We start from the raw sequence: 8,219 nt of genomic DNA on the forward strand, positions 1-8,219 counted from the left end.
ATTAAGTGACATGAGTGTGAACCATATTAACGTCACTCTCTTTAAGGATGTATGGAAGACTTTACATCAAATGACATCATTCGTCATATACAAAATAATCTGAATGATGAAGGAATTCACATGTTTGTTAAGATCACTGGACCCGTCATATTTCTCAAACATTAGCATCTTTCAATTGTCTAGTAAGGAGGTATCTATAATCTCTTGTTGTGAACGAGTGCATCTCGATCGTATCTACCATAACTATAGTAGACAAATTGTGATCTCTACTCTCTCCAAAATTGCTCTTTTAAAGTGTTTGGTCTTGCTCATTATGAGGTACGGGTAGAAGGTATAAGGTCCTTTTATGCCCCCTTCTTGCCTTATAGCTACATTTTCAGCATGTAATTCTTTTAATCCTTCGTCATACTTCCTCTTCATTTCATCTATTTGTCTCTACATATTTTTTATCGTCTCCACGAGATTCATTTGTTGTTTGTCTAATGTCTCCTTTACTACGATATTGTTCGTCATGTGTCTTGTGGTTACCATGTGAGTGTATAAGTGCTCGTTCGGTCCCATGACGAATATCAAAAAATTTCTTATGTAGCATCGGTCAATCACTTAAAGAAGTTCGTTGTGCTCCACGTCTTAGCACTCCAATATTAAGGTTTATGTTCATCTCAATCGATTAGTGGTAATTGTTAAAGGTGCTTTGATGGTAAAGTCAGTTCAAATCTAATTGCACGGGTAATAAATGTTGTAATGAATGCCTAATCAATCACCTTACTTGGATTTGTATTTATAGTTTTTCTAATGGGCTTTTATTTAAGGTCAACCTAATTACAATCCAAACCTACTTAAATCTTATTATTGACCTATTTTATGTTAAATGACTCTTATATTGATTAATTATGTCAAACGTCTTATCATTCAACTTCACTATTGACGCCTGACCACACCTGATCAACACCTTTAAATTATGCATGTAGGGAGAGTTTCGAGTAAAACTAGTGTGATAATGGTTATTGCCCAATCAGTCGGTCAACATTGTCGAATGGACGTTAAACCGATTGATCTATGTCGTACACTAGTCTAGGCCCAAGCATCATATTAAAGGAAAACTTTATTTCCCTCTTAATAAATAATGCATGTATTTCCTTTGGAAACACATACAAAAATATCTTCACCATGGGTATATTAGTTATTTGACACTTACAACTTCATCATCTTCTTTCATCCCCACTATGCCACATAACTCATACAAAATAGTTAAATGAGTGTAACGATCTTCGTGATTGATCCATCTCTACAAACTGATGGTTGCTTATGAGGCTCAATAAAGGTGGCTTCTTCTCCATAAAATTTGTATTAACCTTGGTGTGACCTTATTGAAGAAATTTTTGGGCCCTTGATAAAGAATATAGTCACCTAATGTCCTTTGATGAGGTTGATTTTAATCATTTTGTTGATTATCCATAGTAGGTTCTAATTAATAAGAGTAGAAGAAGTGGTAGAAGGATGTTTGTCTTGTAAATCTTGTTGCTCTAATTACTTGTGCTTCCTTGTTTGAAATTATTTCTCTTAAGTGTTTTTTCAAAGTATGGGTTGAATAATAATTGACCATTTGCAATTTTATCTTGTATAAACAAAAGGATGAGAGAATACTAAAATAACACACTAGCAAAAACAAACTACTTTACAGTATAAATAACAAATAAAGAATAAAAGAATATGATCTAATTAGCTAAAGGAAAGCTAATAAGTTGTCTAATATCAAGACACAATGTTGATCTCTTGGCAAGTGTACTATTGTTGTCGATAATTTTAAAATTAAATAAGAATATTTAATCAACATAGACTTGATGTAATACTAAAAACTACACTTATTTTATGCTACTAGGCATGAAATAAACAATAAAACACAAAGTGAGATTAAATAACAAAAACTTGAAAGAGAAGTTAAAAATTAAACCCTACAATATTTTTTATACTTTTGAAATAAGAAAGCTAGTTGGATGAAAATATACAATATGGATATTGTTGGTGTACTATGTAACATTAGGAACAACCCAACCAAGAAGTATATAAAGGTCAAGGTCATCTCAGCCATGTTGACAACAAATATAGGAAGGTAATGATCATGTTGATTCAAACATATCAGTATTATGTCCTCCTTGGTAGTTACCAAAGGACATTTATTAGCCTTCATTAGTGAATATAAACTTTCTTAAAATAGTCTAACATGGTTAATAAGAATCACAAGTATACAAAAGGGATGTTTTTCCATGTAAATGATATCATGAAAGTATATTCTTACTTAATTAGACCACTTAAATCATATTCATTGACTTGACTCAACCTTCTCGATCATTCACAAGACAATGTTCAGACATCTCAGACAAAGAAATAAGGAAGTATTAGATGTTGTATGTTATCTCAATTCCTTACAAGAGCAATTGGGACTATACTTCACCCCCTCATTCTCTTGTTTCATTAAACTCAAAAGTAAAAATTGTCGTCTTCTTCATTGCCATAAATCCTTAGACCATGAAAAGTTATACTCTAATCTCATACCCTAAGTATGTCCTATTGAATTACAATTTCTTATCAACTCAATAAAATAAACTCATACTAAGGTCAATGATTTAAAGATGATCAATAAGTCATTCTTCATGTCCAAATAAATTATTTATTGATTGTTTTATCCTATGTCAAAAACTCATAAGGATTTCCCAACCTTTTACAATTTCAACTAGTTTATGGTTGATCAAACCATAATAACAATAAGCATAAAGATTAATATCAATAGGAATATAACTGTATATAAATATATTAAAATATACAAGAGAGTTTTGTGACTACATCTAACCCCAACAAAAAGAAGAGTTAACTACTCATAGACCTAAATAACACAAAATATATACAAAATGATGAAGAATAAATGGAAGTGGAAGTCATGGATGGTGCCATGGATGAGTTCCTTGGTGTTCTCCCACTTTTCTTGCGTTTACCTCCTTCATATATGATATTTCAAGTCAAAAAGAGAATATTTCATTAGTTACTCATTAAGTTTGAACTTGGACTTGTCGGATGAGATCTATACGTAATATTTTCATACTCCCTACATATAAATCTTACTTGGTCAGAAGTAACTCTTGTCCTTTGGTTTATGGTTTGGTTGGCAAAGAGACGATAAACTAAACATGAAGTGAATTCTAGCTAAATCATTTTGACTAAATAAGAAATTATGCTAGTTTAGACAATTTAGCTTCTTCATTTTCATAATTTTTTCTTCATCACTAAATTCTATCAAACCAGCTTTCGGAATTAGATATCAATCAAATAATATATTTTGATCTCTCTTTTCCTATAATTATAAAAACTAGAATAAAACTATGAAAATCATCTTAAAATATTAAAAAATGAAATTAGTAAATTTTATGCTTAATAAATTTAAAATATAAAAAAATACTTCTTACATATAATGATTCATGTTTATTTCACTTTAAATTCATCTTATTATACTTTCGCCAGTGAATTTTTTAAATAATAAATATAAAAAATATATCATATTTTAACAGACAAGAATAAAAGGAAAAATACACATAATTTTGTTCAGATGATCATGAGATGAATAACTATTAGTTCTGACCATGTATACGGTTTAATTTATGTTCATCATTTCCTTACCAATCTGCACATAATCCATAAAAAAAAAAACTACGCTCAGTAGAAATCAGACTCAACACCTCACACAAAATTATAACAAATTACATAACTTAGCTAAGTGATATATAGATTCAATATACATTATAAATATTATTTATTCATTATATCATCAATATTAAATCAATCACATGTAAGAAACAACTTTTCTTTTGTTGTAAAAACAAAATGTTGTTGGTTTATATTTATTACTTCTATCTTGGACGTGTAAAAGCTGTTTTCTTTTCTTAAGTCTCTTTCTTTGCTCACATCATTGATATTTTGCTTCTTTCAGTTACTCCATTAATGGTGGTGACTGCTGCCAACACTTCTCATAGGTTAATTATTAATTAACAAATTACTGCTCTAATCTCACCATTAACGACAGGTGTTTCAAGAACATATGAATTATACATATAAATATACAATATTCTGATAAAAACATCTAAAAACTCTTAATTTCCTAATATGCATGAGAAAGATATTTGTTTGGATTATTCGAGAAACACATAATTTGATTAAAAAAATTGATTAATGATGGTAATTACGTGGCTTGACGAATGAAGAAGGTATGAGGAATACTAAATTAAAAAGGTGTTTTTCCAAAAGAAAGAAAAGAAACATTAAATGTGGCATGCGATGCGAACCATCATACCTTCTTCTTCCTTCACTGTCATCAATTAGGTCGCTAACCTCTATTTCATTTTAATTCACACCAACTTTTTAATTTCTTAATCTCACATCATTATTAAGATTTTATTATAACTTTTATTAAAGTAAAAAGAATATATTTTTAAGACATTGTTATGAAAATTATTTTGGTAATGTTGGGTGTAGTCTATAAGAGGTAATGAAAGTTGTAGTTGTTGGGTGGCAGTGGGAGAAAGTTAAGGGTAATGTAATGTTGATTTCTTTTATTTTGGTTGCTTCAAAACCACAAGTATTCCTACGAAAACCACAACTCAACAATAATTATTTATGTCATCTTCCCTCTTTTATAAGTTACTTTATTTTATTGTAATAAAACTTTTCTATTATTTTAACTAATAAACAATTTAGAATATTATTATGCATATACTCATGAAATCATATTGCAAACTTTAGAGTGAAATTTAAGGATCAAAAGATGCATATTCATATTAGTTATTCATTTGAAACTTTTCATGGTTTATTACCTTATATAAGACACTATAAAAGTTAATCAAACTTATGAATAAGAAAAAAATACAATAAAAGAAATAGATATTTCAAAGTAAATTAAGACGATTTATATGGATTCACTTACCATAAGTTTAAAAATTATGATGCAAACAACACGAAGTAAACAATGTTAGGAGGATTGATGATTAAAAAAATAGAAAAAATTGAATTTTCAAAATCTATATAAATTAAAACAGAAAAGGAAATTAAAATACGACGTAATATATGTATAATTAATTAAATGTATCTGATTGATGTAACGATGTAGGACAGATGGAAATGTATATGAGGCTATAATTTTGTATCGAAATGAGAGTGTCAAAGCTCATCTCATTTTCATGGCGGAAGAAAGCTCTAGAATCATTAAATACAATTACTGTTAATTTATTTCAAAGTTTTTGTCCTCTTCTCCACAATAACTACTCTGTTCATTACAATCCACCTCAATTAATAATCATCACATATATAAATAATATTCAAAATCTTAATAATATCATAATGTTGGGAATTCTGACTTAAATTTAAATACTCTTTAAATACTCCATTTCGACTTTAAGTAGGATAAACAAGGTTATCAATGTTGATTAGTGCATCTCAAGTCATAATAGTTTTGAAATTTGTTTATTTTACAACTTTTTTAGTTTAAAATGTTTACTAGTTTATTATTAGGTTCTAATGTTGATTGAGAAATCTCAAGGGAGTCCTTTTATTTTATTTTGTTTTAATTGATTTTTAATCTTTAAAAATTTGATTTAATTAAGTTATCTTTATTAGAATTGCATCAACTAATAAAGATATGTAATTTGTTAGTTTGTAATTTTAATTTTTTACTTTTTATTTTTATTTATTTTTTTGTTTTTTAATGAGAGATTATTTTTGTATTAGGTGTAACAACCCAAAAAATAGTATTAGAGTTGATAGGTGTATTAAAATAATGAGACCGGGTATTATATTTTAAAATAACTCAATATTATAAATAGAAATTCTTAAACTCATCTCATTACCTAAAACACTGTTTATATCTCTAAAACACTATTCTCTTAACCTCTACCATCTTTTTAAGATTTCTGACTCTCTAGTCATCTATTTGACAACTATGAGGCGTCTATGCGATCCTTGCGACAAGGTCTACTAATCTACCCGATCAATTTACTGTTTAGAGAAAGTAAGTTTTAATTCTTTTTTCCTTAGTATCTTCGGTTCATGATCATGCAAAGCAAAATCTGTTTTGCATGTGTCAAGAACTTCTCCTTCTTGATTCTTGTTTCGATTGAGGTTTTAAAGATTGTCTTCAAACACCAATCGGTGATTAGTAGGTCGTTTTAGAAGTTCCTTGCGGTAGAAGCAACAGTTGGGGGTTTCTAAAGCGGTATGACTTTTCTATGGTAAGAGAAGTTAGAACCTTTGCTTTAATTTGTGATTATGTTAGAAGAATTTGTGTTTCCATGTATTGTAGTTAAATTTTGATCAATGTCCATGTTTAGTTATATGAAGATTTTATGAAATTGAGGATTTGATCATATTTTTTATCATATGTTGGAATTGTATGTTTGCGAGGTGTGAAACTATTTTGATTATGTGTAATGAATTCATTCTAATGCTTGAAACTGAATGCAAAGTGATTGGTTTATAGAAGGGTCCTTTTGTTTGGGTTTTTAAGGTCAAAAAATAAGGTTTTAATGGGTGGATTTTATAACTAAGTGTTAGAGTAATGAAGTAATTGGTTTGATACTGTTTTGAGGTCACTTTAGACTTGTAGGCATTGTTAAATTGAAATAAATCTGGTATGAAATAGGTAAGGGGATAATTGTTGAATTTGAAGGTTATTTTAGTATAAAAATGAGGTATTGACTAGTGAGAATTTGAGGTAGGCAATGGGGACTTTTTTTGATAGTTGGAAGTGTGTTAGGAGACTTATTAGGACTTGTCTAAGTTGTCAAATGAGAAAAGTTTAGTGTAGAAAGGGTTAGTATTGCTTGTAGGGTGAATTCTTAGGTGTTTTTGGTAAAAAAAAATGAGGTTATGTATGGTGAGATTTTGAAACAACAAGCTTGGGAGTAAACTGAGATGTTGGAATAATTATTTGGTGTATTATGACTTGTACATGATGTTGGTTTGCTGATATAGAAGTTAGAAAGGTGGAATCGAGTTTGGGTAGCTTAAGTAAGGTTTTAAATGGTAATTTTGAGTCAGAGTTGTGTTTTCTAAAGTTTCATGGTGTTTAGAATGTCCTAGGAACCTTTAGAAGTTAAAGGTAAAGTGGTCAAAGTAAGAAAATTAAGTCTTAATTTTACTGATAGTTCTTGAGCGCCCAAATTAGGCGTTGAGCTCTGAAAATGCCAAAAGTTTCACTCAGAGCGCTGATGTTCTAGTGCTGAACGCCATCCCTAGGCGCTTGAGCGCTACTAGACGATAGTGCAACAGTTTTAGGAAGTTTTCAGGATTCTAAATATTTGACATTCTTTAGGTCGTTTTGAGGGTTTTGGACCCTTCCAAAGTTGTTAAAGAGGATTTCAAAGTTGTTTTCCTTACTTAAATGTGGGTAATAAGATGCCTTAAAGAAAATTGTGTTATTATGTGACTTCTAATGACTTGTAAGGGTGTTTCTGGTTGTTTAATGTATAAGGAGAAGTTTCATGTAATAGTATGCAATGTTTGTGTGAAGTATATGTATATGAATATGATTATGTATGAGATGTTGTTGACTGCAAAACCAACGACAAGTGCACCGGTCGCAGCGTAGCAAGTGATAAATATTGTTCTCTCACAAGACACTTGTGCAACACATGATAATTCTTCCTTTTACAACTCAATTAGGCATCAAAATACACAAAACAACACAAGAAACTCTTTTTGGTATTTTATCAAACAGTTGGTGTGCCATGAATTTATATTTAAAAGAAACTTTGTTGGAATTGGGTTTCATGAATCGTATGGATATAAAACTTTGTTCAATATTTCATTATTTCATTCAAACATTCACATCAAGGCATACTAGTCCTAATCCCTTAGTAACTAGTTCTAAATTAATATATCAAACAGCTAATCCCTTAGTCAATTTAACATACAATTTGCATTAAGTTTGATGCCAAGAATGACCAAGTTATTGAGTCTATCCTAAGATCCCAAATCACTTAGGTGCTCTATTTATGTTCATGTTCAAAATTACTTTCCGGTAATCAAAGACATTCAAATAACATTATATTTCCATACAATGATAGTAAATTCAAAAAGAGCATATAAACGAACAATTATATATTGAACATGAAAATTACATCATAGTGAGTTCATTACATTCAATTCCAACGAAAGAAAAACTACTCTTAGTCATC

The sequence above is a fragment of the Vigna radiata genome, chromosome 4, assembly GCF_000741045.1.
Source record: "Vigna radiata var. radiata cultivar VC1973A chromosome 4, Vradiata_ver6, whole genome shotgun sequence".
In the NCBI taxonomy this organism is placed as follows: Eukaryota; Viridiplantae; Streptophyta; class Magnoliopsida; order Fabales; family Fabaceae; genus Vigna; species Vigna radiata.